The sequence below is a fragment of the Balaenoptera physalus genome (genome assembly GCF_965194825.1).
Source record: "Balaenoptera physalus genome assembly, chromosome: 20".
NCBI lineage: Eukaryota > Metazoa > Chordata > Mammalia > Artiodactyla > Balaenopteridae > Balaenoptera > Balaenoptera physalus.
The window spans coordinates 61,186,534-61,198,570 of record NC_138901.1 but is presented as its reverse complement, the minus strand read 5'-3'; the positions used below and the strand labels follow the sequence as shown (position 1 = coordinate 61,198,570).

The 12,037-nt window shown below is 40.7% G+C and overlaps 1 protein-coding gene across 2 annotated transcripts in view; it reads left to right on the top strand.

Annotated features, from left to right (window-relative positions):
- The window catches only part of LOC309650258 (heparan sulfate glucosamine 3-O-sulfotransferase 3A1), a 442,514-nt gene that overhangs the window by 347,238 nt on the left and 83,239 nt on the right, over positions 1 to 12,037 (top strand). The gene's annotated exons all lie outside the window — the stretch shown is intronic.

The following is a 12,037-nucleotide window of genomic DNA, read 5'->3' as shown; positions in this document are numbered from 1 at the left end:
AAGTCTGATTTAGGTCTTAATCTTAAACTTGCCAGTCTTCTCAAATTCAGGCCACCTTTAATAATAGAATAAACCAAACTCTAATAAATCTTAGTGTCACCTGGATTTTGTTTGCCATAAAATATTGGCCTTTTTTTCTTTCCTCTGAGTATATGGGAAAATAGGCCAGAATTTTTCATTTTATAAAGTTTTATCTTGTTCATTAAATTTGCAGTCTCCTTGTTATCTTAACTGAAATGATAGGACAGAAGTTACAATACCATTTAAATATATTTCAAAAGCCCTCTCAATTAACCATTCATCCCCAAAAGAGAAATGGATGTGATTTGACAAGTTTATTTACTTGAGGGTCAAGCACAGGAAGCAAATTTACAGTAACCCAACTCATGAGAAAACGTTTGGTCCTAAAAGTCGAACTAGAACATTAAACATGTTTAAAACAGTAACTTTCCATTTGTTGGAGAGGAAAACAAACAACCTTCCCTTACTATAGAATATATATCATTTAAAATCATCAGCCACTTAAAAAATCCCCTTGTGTCTCTGTCATTTATGTTGTATCCTCTGGGAAGTTCTTATAAAAATGACCTGTTGAATCTGGAAACAACAGGTCCTTCTTCTTAGCACAAAGGCAGCTCTGTTTTTTCCATCAAGGACACAAGAAAGAAGTGATTAAAGACCCTTAAAACTCTTATCTATAGCAGTTTGCATTGAATGTGGCCTGGTACAGGGCTATAAGTGAACACATTTCAAGCCAACTGCCCAAAAACATCTAAGACAGTGTTGGACTCTGAGGTGCTATTAAATATGGGGAAATATTTAGTACTAAAACCCTTTATTTTCATTTTGCTATATAGCCTTTATTTCCACAAAGTAGGACTGTTTCTTCCTATTCCAGAAATGAGTATTTGGGGGCACAGTATATCCACAGAGCTGGATCTTATTTTCCGTTGACCTTTCTGAGCTTGTGTAAGAGAAGGAAGGTTTCAAAGTAACTAGAAACACAAGTATTTAAAAAAAAAAAAAAAGGAAAGGAAAAGAAGAAGAAAAAGTCATGAACTTTTAGGCTGCTGTCTCGTTTGGAAACTGGAGGCATGCTATAAAGTAAATATTGCCTTGGATTGTTTACTTCGGTAGAGGAGTTTTATAAAGCAATTTATGGTGGTTACAAAAATAACTGCACAGTAGACTTCATGGTTTGGTGAATTTAATTTTCTAAGTGTTGGAGCAGTGTCTTTGTTTTACCATTTGCAATGGTCTTTTATTGAACGCATAAATTTAAGTTTAACTCAATTACATGGAAAACTATTTAAAAAGTCCAACCTATGGGGCCTGGATTATGCGATTATTTAATGAAACTTTGCTACAGTTCTCTTTCATCTCGGCTCTGAACTTGGAGTTAGATGTTTGTGAAATAGACTGAAGACTTACCTATGACAAACAGTCACACAGAATGCCATTTAACTATTAGGCACGTTTTAGCTGCTTGTGTTTAGCCAGTATTTTAGGTAAAGGGATTCGGTAAGACCTTCTTCAGTCAGCCCAAAAATTGTAATATAGGGTTTCTAACACACATTTATGACCAGACACACACACAGACACACACACACACACACACACACAAACGAACAGAAAGAAAACCCTAGTATTTGAACCCTGAAGTGAATTATGCAAGAGAAAAAAATTTGTACAATATTTTTTACATGCTCATTGACATGGGAGAATCATAATGTCTAGCCTTGTTTTTTCGCCCAGTGAAAATTCTCTCAATTTGCCATAATAGTTTGTTGTGGCAGCGCCCCCTACCGTCCTGACAACGGGACAAATCTGTTGTTGCTGCGAAGTTGGAAGAAAGTCTCTTGGAAATTGAGTTTGAGAGTTAAAAACGCCTGTTGTTAGGATGTGTCAATAAATTTCTCTCTCTGGGAAAAAAATTAAAAGTACTTTATAAACTACATCCCAAGAACAGTGTAACCAGTGGTTTCTTCGTTTGGACAAATGTGTAGTAAAGGCCAAGAAAACGAATTTATTTAAAATCTCTAAAAAGGAAATTATTCTTATTGATTTAAAAATGTCCTAATATTACTCTAAAATAAATGAAATAAAGGAACATTTTAATATGCCAGGAAATTTGTTGATGATAATTTAGGACGCTTCAGTGGACTTTTCTGGATATGAAACTCCACTCTGGTGGGGTTTAAAAAACATTCCACATTACTTAATTTAGCTGACATGATATCAGGACAACAAATGTCTGTGGCTTGTGTGTCACAGGAAAGCAGTCCTTCACCGTGAGCGGTCTCCATTTCCATCGGATGTGTGGTGGGTTCCTCAAGAAAAGGGGGGAATTGTTTCATTACCTTCAGAACTTTGAGATCTTTTCTGGAAGTTAAGACCAAACGCCTCTGCTGTGGTTCAAGAGCAGGTGAACTTGGCATTCTAAAAGAAGCCCCTCCCCTTCTCTGCCTGTATATCTGCACCAACTAGAGGGTATGGTTATTTTTCTCCTAAGACAAAAGATACCTATTTATAAAGTATTTAAAGATATGTGTGTGCTTATATATACTATGTACATATATATATATATTTATATAGGTATATGAATACAAATGTTTGGATTCTGTAACACTTCAGTCTTTTATTTGGGGACAAGATAGTAAGTGTTCATCATCTAATCTCTTGTGCTAGCATGTCTCTTTCCTATATTTTGACTCATTTTCTTTAGTGAGACTGGATGATTTCTGCAGAGAAGAATGTCGCTAAACTTATCTTACTCTGTAGCATCTAGAAAGATCAAAGATGACTCAGCTTGGAGTTTAGGAGTTGGTTCTTTCCATGGCTTCATCAGAACGTGAAGTTTTCTGGCCCTTCCTGATCACTGCCTTGTTTATCACGTCCACGGGAGAGGCAGGCTGAGCAGAGACACTTTCGGTTCCTATCGGGGGCGATCGGCATCTCGGAGCAGCTGGGAGCAGCTGCAGAGTACCTCCGTGTGTACTTTCCCACCCTCCTGAGCCACCAGCCCTTCTACATGAAGGGTTGGAAGTGAAATTCGAGCCAAGGGAGTCTGGCCACCCATGCAAGGTCCTGGGGACTGACATCCAAAGGGGCTCTGTGTCCTCAGAGGGAAGCGAAGGACCTTGGAAGGGATAAGAGGTAGGGGGGAAATTGGGGAGAAGCAGCTTTGGGCCCTGAGTCTAGGGTACATGTCTGTGGGGGGGGGGGGGAGGGCCCAATTTCTTTCATGCATTTGCTCCCTGGAGCCCTCACTGACTGGACACTCTCCATCAACTGAGAGGTTGCAAAGAGCCCCTTTGAGAAGCCACATGCTGCCATTTTGTTTGCCCTGGGTTCATCTCCCCAGTAGACCAACCCAGCAAGACAAGTCCAACAGTCTCATTTCTGTGTGTGTGTGTGTGTGTGTGTGTGTGTGTGTGTGTGTGTGGCGCACGAGGTTCACGCATGAACCCATACACACATGTATGCAAGAGCAGGTACCCAGTAGGTGGGGAATGTGGTAGAATTGATAACAGAAAAGTTATTTAGTGGTTGGGGAACTTCTGAGCAGCATCAGACACCCAGGTGGAACAAGGTCTAGGATTATTGAGTCCAGGCATTAAAAACAACAATAGCAAAACCATGTTTGGTATAGCCTGGAATTGGAATACCTTATGTGAGTGATTATTCCCTTGTAGTGATGAGATTTATCATGCGCTGATGTAGTGTATGTGAAATGCGTAGCCAAATAGGAGTGAAAATCCTCCACAATATTGTAATCTTCTGCCTTCCTCCTAAAAAAAAAATCCAGAAACGCTCTGGCCAAAATATTTGTCTCATAGAAATGTCTGTTGATTGGCCCAGAAAGAGTACGTGCCAAATCGGTATTCTGGAGGGGTCATGAGAACAAAATAAGCCTGTGCAATTAATGGCAACAGGGGCTGACCTTACACAGACCAGATGCTCACATCATAGTAGGAGAGTGTCACAGAGCAAACAAAATGACTTGGTATAAACAACAAAGGCCTGCTATCTCTACGGGATGCATTTGAATGATTGCACATCACGATTACCATCAGTCACATTGCTGGGCTGGGTTGGGAACTTGACAGACGTAGCAATTTCCCTTAGGGGCTCGTCTTCCTACCCCAAGGAACAGGAACTGGGCTGATAAAGAGCGTCCTTTCTCCGTGTGCTTCCCAATGATATTAGACTCGAAGCTTTTAGAAAGTTTGTTTTTCCTTAAGTGATGAATCGTAATTGTGGAAATGAGGTTTCCTATTAAAACATATGCCTTTGATGTGCAACCAGAGGAAATTGCACCTAAGTAATATTTTAGCTCCCTAGTCTTTGCATTTTCAAGAATGTCTTACAAATGTTCAGAAGCACTTTAAAATCTTTGCTCTTTTGATACAGTTTAAAAAATCTCTTTGGAGGGGGAATATTGATATAGTAAACTTACGTGAACTAAACTTATGTGAAAACAGAACGTAGAAACCAAGGAAATGCTGAGTTCAGAGAACTGAAACATCTTCCCAGCTGCTTGCCTCCAATGATGCAACTGCTGATTTTATATATCACTCATGTCATGACCGTTATGCCTCTAACATTTACATTTATTCCGTGATTCCTTGAAAGCTGGATTCCAGAAGTTCAGATTTGCTCAGTTTCAGAAGCTGTCAGGTGGCAGTAAATGTGAAAAAGGAAAGGGGGACTGCTTAGTAAGAAGGAAGTTTAGTACTTGCCGTTAGTTTCGTACTTGTGATATTCTCACAAAGGTTAAAAAAAAATCCTCTTCCTGGACTCTTTTGAGAGCAGCCCACTTAGAATGTGACCTTTAGCGCCACCTAGTGGGAGGGAGAGTCAGCAAGGAACTCAAAGGGTGGACTTGGAAAACCTCATCATGATCAGAGTATGTTTGGTCTCACTTTTTTTAGAAAAGGAGGGAAAGTCATCCTGTGTAGCACTCAACAGCCACTGTGCCTGAGCCGGCTCTTTCAGGCAGGGAGGTTACCCTTTGGAGAGAAATAAAAAAGACCTGCCTTGACAAGAAACCTGAAAAAGAAGAGAGAAGTGATTAGGAGATTTATATTAGAAATGTGTGTACCTGAAAGGAATGCCATATGCCCAGATCAGTTTTGTTAGTGTGTTTTGCCTGTTTCTGAAAGCCAGCTTCACATGAAAATACTCCCAGATGATTTTGTTTCAACATCAGTAATGCAGTCTTATTTCTATCCCCGTGTTGTACAGGCTCTGGAGGAGGGTCCCAGGGTTCTTAACAGGCAGCACCCTGTTTAACCCTTAACACACCTGAGATACACTTTGGGAAGATCCACCATGTGGGACAGTTTTATAGGAAGGTGTTTTCAGAGTTCCAGCGGGAGACTGTTTCCTGTGACTTTGGTCCAGGGCCTGGCGAGGGAGGTGAGCAGGTATGCACTACTATATATAGAGTAGGTAACCAACAAGGACCTACTGTAGAGCACAGGGAACTATACTCAATATTTTGTAATAACCTATAAGGGAGAAGAATCTGAAAAGATTAGATAGATATGTATGTACACCTGAATCACTTTGCTGTACACCTGAAACTAATATAACATTGTAAATCAACTATAATTCAATTTAAAAAAAAAAAGTAAGGAAGGGGGAAAGGGGAACATGGGAACGCTATGGTGGAGGAACCCGGCAGACCCCACTGAACCAAGTGCTGAGGGTGACATTCCCTAGTTGTCGTGTTGAGATCTTGTATCCCCTGGTGTAAGGCAGGGAGGAGGGCTTCACCTGTGGGGTTTTCTTCCCCTAAATCCTTGACCCCCCATCTAATCATGAGAAAACGTTAGACCAACATGAATGGATGGTGCAGCCACAGAATACCTGACCAGCATTTCTCACAAATGGCGAGATCATGAATAACAAAATAAGACTGATAAACTGTCACCCTGGGAGGGGAAAAAAGAGACTAATTGCTAATGCATAAATACAGTCTGGTACCGTCGACTGGATCCTGGAGTAGAAAAAGGGCATTGGTGGAATACTGAGGAAATGTGACTGATGTGTGTGGTTTAGTTCACGGTGTCATACCAAGGTTGATTTCTTGGTTTTGATCCTTTACCAGGGTTATGGAAGATGACAACCTCAGGGGAAACTGTCTGGCTGAAGGGGTCTCTCAGATTTTTCTGTGCTGCTTTTTTTTTTTTTTTTTTTTTACAGTTTTGTTGTCTAGAATGATTCCAAAACCAAAGGGAAAAGAACACCATTAACAAAGAAGGCAGAGGGTGTGAGGGGTCATGCGGAAACACTCCACCAAGCAGCCCTGTAGTCCTCTCCGCCCCAGGGCCCCCAGCACAGCCTGCCAGCTCCCTCCACGCCAGCACCTGTTGCTCCAGACATGCGGATCTTTCCCTCAGCTTATTTCATAAGAAAATTGGCTCAGGGCTCCCCTCCTACTCTCTTGTCTCTGAAACACGGACAGAGACTGTTTTGTCTTTCTGTCTCTTCTTTATGGTTGGCAAGTGTCAAGTCAAGAAGGTATAAAAAGTCACGCAGCCCTGACTGAATCCCTCTGTGCCTGGAGAGCAAAAACTCTGATGTCGGGTGGCGAGTTTTTGAGAACGCGAAGAACTGAAGTAGGGGTCAGAGGAAGATCCGATGTGGGCACCTGGCTTTTTTGCCTCCGGTGTAGGAGGGGCAGTTGTCAGGGGTGGGGAAGCTGGTGAGGCGGTGACGAGATGGGGCCGTGCCTGGGGACACTCCTTACAGCTCAGATGACAACACAGTCTGGATTTTCTGGGTCAGCTTAAATGTTCTGTCTGCTTCCTTGCCCTTGTGCTTTAACCTTTGGTTTAGACCCTGGCTTATGGGATCTGCCACGGGAGCAAAGCAGACCTGGAGCAATCACGGGGTTGAAGGAGAGGGTGGAAGGGAGAGAATCCAACCTCCAGAGCCCTGGAGGACAGGACCTGAGCATCCTGGTGGTCCTTCCTGCCGGAACAGCTAAGCCTGGGATGCCAGTGTTATCAGACTCTAAGTTCCTGTACAGGTAGCACGCTGGCATTTTTTGCTTCTGTTGTGTCTCAGAGGCTCAGGTTTAATAGAGTAATGACAGTCTGCCTCAAAACATTTCCTTTGATATTTTTAACAACTGTCAAAATTAAAATCACATTTTTACTTAAGCAAAACAAAACAACACCTGGTACATCTTGAGACTCAGAGAAGATAACAGTATTTCCTCTTAATCGTTGGCTCACTTACCTTGGTTGCATCTGTCTTATGAACCTATATCGTGCAAAGGACAGGCTACTAAATGCTTATGTAGATAAAAATAATTTCTGTGATTTAATGCCATTCTGGGCTTGTTGTTTGACATTTTTCCATCTTAGTTGGTATAATGCTTTTCTTCATGCATGTTGAAACTTTTTAAAAATAGCAAACTATTTGAACCCTGCAAAGTACATTTGACGAAATCTGTCATTTTAGTTTCTATTTCATTTATTTTCACTCTGTTTTTTGTTATTGCTTTCCTTCTTCTAACTGTGGGCTTAGATTGCTCTTCTTTTTCTGGTTCCTTAAGGGGAAAGTTAGGTTGCTTATTTGAGATTTTCTTTTTCCTTAATGTAGACATTTGTCACTATGAACCTCCCTCTTAGAACTGCTTTTGCTGCATCCCAGAAGTTTTGGTGTGTTCAGATTCCATTTTCATTTGTCTCAAGATATTTTTTGATTTACTTTTTGATTTCTTCTTTGGCTCATTGGTTTTAAGTAGGATGTTGTTCAACATCCACATATTTGTGCATTTTCCAGTTTTCTGCTTGTTACTGATTTCTAGCTTCATACCATTGTGTTCAGAAAAGATACTTGATATGATCTCAATCTTCTTAAATGTGTTAAGACTAGATTTGTGGCCAAGCATACGATCCACCCTGGAGAACGTTCTGTGTGCATCCTGCTGCTGTTGTATGGAATGTTCTGTATATGTCTGTTAGATCTATCCGGTCTAACATATAGTTCAAATCCAATGTTTCCTTACTGATTTTCTGTCTGAATGATCTATCTATGATTTTATTTTATTTTATTTATTTATTTTTAAAAATTAATTAATTAATTAATTAATTTTTGGCTGTGTTGGGTCTTCGTTTCTGTGCGAGGGCTTTCTCCAGTTGCGGCGAGCGGGGGCCACTCTTCATCGCGGTGCGCGGGCCTCTCACTATCGCGGCCTCTCTTGTTGCGGAGCACAGGCTCCAGACGTGCAGGCTCAGCAGTTGTGGCTCACGGGCCTAGTTGCTCCGCGGCATATGGGATCTTCCCAGACCAGGGCTTGAACCCATGTCCCCTGCATTGGCAGGCAGATTCTCAACCACTGTGCCACCAGGGAAGCCCTATCTATCATTTTAGATGTAAGGTAATAATAGCTTCATTTGTTGAGCCCACACTGGATGTTGCTAGATTTTACTGCATGACCTGCTGCATGTAGTCTGGATATTTTATTAATATGACTAATATCATTAGGTAGGTCCTATTATTTACTACCTTTTATAGCTCAAGAAACTGAGGCTCAAAAAGATGAAGTAACTTGCCCAGGGTCATATAGTCAAGTAAATAGTAGAACTAGTGCTGAACCCAAGTCCACCTACCTTATGCCAATGCTTCACTGCTGGGAAGCATCATGTTCTCAGATGGAATTGCCCAAGTGTGGTTCCTGCCTAGATATCCAGCCATCAGTGGCTCAGAGATGGTAGGGATTGAAAGCCTGTCCCATGTGATAGAAGGACTTGGACATGTTTGATTCTGGGCCTTAGAACTTTAGTTAAAAACTAGGCAACATATCACCATAGAGTTGACAAAGCGAATTTTTAAGTCTTTAAATATCCTTGTGAGTCTATTGCCCTATCTGGAATAACTAAAACCACCTCTACTTTTTGTGTAATTCTTTTTTTTTTTTTAAGAAATAATATAATCTGATCACAGAGCTCATCTTATTGATCATATCAGAAATCCTGAGCCATTCAATTGATTTTTCACCCACCCACTGAAAAATAATCACAGTGAAAAAAACCTCTTTGTTTAGTGGTCCAAATGATCAAGTTTCCTCCTTCTGAATGGCTGCATGGGGAAGCCAAAATATTGTCAGAGATATATGAGAAGGTGGCTGGCTGCTCCTGGAAGTGGGGCAAGGTGAGTTGGTGGTTGTACCCATTCCCTGGTGTCTTCAACTTTGTAGGAAACCCCCAACCAGCTATGGCTGAGTCATGCCAAAGTCCATCTTTCTCACTCTTTTCTGTATTTGCACTTTATTTTTTAGCTTTTTATTTTATATTGGAGTATAGCCAATTAACAATGTTGTGATAGTTTCAGGTGCACAGCCAAGTGACTCAGCCTTCCATACACATGTATTTGCACTTTTTGATTGACACTTTTTATTCTTTAGAAATGTTAATATTCCCAATCAGGCCATAGCCCAATTTTTACCCCCAAGCACTCTTCTATCTTCATTATTATTGTTATTAATAATTTTTATCTAATTATCCTGCCAGCTGGTCATTAATAGTGCCAAGCTCTTTACTGTAGTGGTCGGATCATTGCCAAATAAGGCATGGCTGTTGATTTGAACTTTTCTGGCTCTAACCAGACAGAATCATAAACCATAAAGGAAGTTGGAATTAGAAAGTATCTCAGAGATTGTCTTCTGCCTATGAGAAAACAGGGTGCCTTGCCCAAGGTTAAGCTAAAAGACAAGAGCTTAGAGCTATCATTTTTCAGGGTAAAATTCTGGAGACTACAATTGGGAAACCATTGCATGCTCTGAATTACATAAATATCATTTTGGAGGGTTTGTATCGATGGCAAAATTATTCCAGAGAATGGAACAATTGATAGCATTATTCTTTCTCCTCCCAGAACTGGTGAATTAAAGTATTGAATTGAATATAGTCAGTGATCAACTCATCTTTACATTTGTGGTTTTCATCTCAGATGTTTTCCCCAGTATTTTGATGCTTATAGATTTTGGAACCCAGCTAGCACGACTGGCCTGTGGATCCTTGTAAGTAATTTGTGTTTTATGGTTGTTATCTGCTTGTAAAAGATTAGTGGGAGAAATCCAACTACAGACAGAAAAAAAGTTTGCTTTTTCTCTCTCGAGTGTTCAGAGTAGGAAGTAATCAATCAAATTATGGGAATAAAATTCCTTTTCCCTTTTTGCAGAGTTCTTACTTGGATTAGAGCTCTCCTTTCAATAGGAAGTATCAGAGTTGCCAGGCTGGTCTGAATGACAAATTCAAAAGTGGTGTGTTTGTTACGGTCGTAAATCTTTGCAGATTCTCCTTAAACTCAGGTATTTAAAAAGGGAACTGGATTAAGCTGCAACGAAAGTTACATTCCCAGAGCTAACTGCGCCCCTGGTCACCTTTCTTAACTGAAGCCATGTTCGCTTGCAATCGATGTTTTGAAAAGTTCTGGCGGTAAGAAAAGGCTGCAGTGATGAAGTGATTTCATTTTACAAACAAAGCTTTAGAGTAAACAAAAACTGGCATCTGGGTTTTTTCTTAATTTTCTGGTGGACTTTAATTATTGTAGTTTCTTTCATCAAATGTTGTGGGTTTTTCTTAAAGAAATAAAGGCCGCTTGTTTTTCTTTCTAATGAGGCCTTTCTCTTTCTTCTTGGTGTAGGAGGACTTGAGATTACAACAGTATCTGTTAAAAAGGCTTTCCCCAAAGCCAGAGGGTCTACTAGAATGCCCTGCTAGGGTTTAATGATGGAAAGAAAACACACTGGATCTGTTTTATATTTATATGGGGGGGAGTTCATGGGGAGCTAATGCTTGTGATGAAAATTCTTGGGATTTTCAGGTGCATTTGCCCTGTGGCAGAGGGTGGCAAGTTGGAAGCAGACATTGGAGAAACCACTTCTCAGCTCCAGCTGACAGTTGCCAAGAAAGAAAGTAGACTCATGATTGCCCTGCCCTCTGATTTTTCTAAAGAATCTTGGGATACTGATTTTTTAAAAAACATATTGAGAAATAATTAACATATTAAAAACCAAACCTAACACAAACCAAAATTCTGCATAGAGGGAGTAAATCAATTTCATCTGGAGGAGAGGGGCTGCTAGTTTATAACCTTTGGCTTATAGTGAAGATCAGAGTTAGCAACAAAAAGCTGGTGTGTATTAAGAGTTTTTCAGACTGTGAATCCCGAGACATTAGTGTATAATAAAACCAATTATTATTTTTTTAATGGAAGGGGCTATAACAGGATAAAATAAGAGAGTGAATCCCAGGTAGTAAGCCGGGCAAATATTATCTTGACAGGCTTGGTTCAGGTGTGTACATACATAAACAGATCAGTGTGTGCTGAAAGATTGGATGTAAATGTACTTGTTATTAGTGGATTTCAATACAAAAAAGTTTGAAAAACACTGGCCAGTGTGAGCAGAAGTCCTGTGTGAAGAGACTAAAGTGAACGTGCTTCAGGGTCCCTCAAGAAACTAACCTTGGTCTTTTTCAACTTTATATCTCTGGGCCCTGGAACTGTACCTGTCACAGAAGGGATTCACTCTTTGTTTAATAAAAACAATGATGCCTTAGGCCATGGCTCAGTGATTTTTTCCTGGAAAGGGCCAATAGTAAATGTTTCAGGTTTCGTGGGTCATATGGTCTCTGTCACAGCTATTCAACTCTGCTTTTTAGCAGGAAAGCAGCCTTAGACAATATGTAAATGAATGGGTGTGGCTATGTTCCAGTAAAACTTTATTGACCAAAACAGGCCTTTGGCTCACTGGCCTGGTTTGCAGACTTCTAGGATAGGCTAAAAGCTTCAGATATGTCCCTGGACCTTCCCTTACTTTACTTAGCATGTGATGCTCATGTGAGTATCCACCACGAACATTCATGGGAGGTGCTGAGGGTGTAGCTGAGGGACCCCCTGTGCGAGGTGCCGCTCAGAAATAGCTCCTCGAGGCTGGATGAGGCTAGAAGTGTCCATCCCAGGCAGTGACCAGTGGGAACTTTTTGAAATATGCAGACTTGTTCAGCATGGTGGC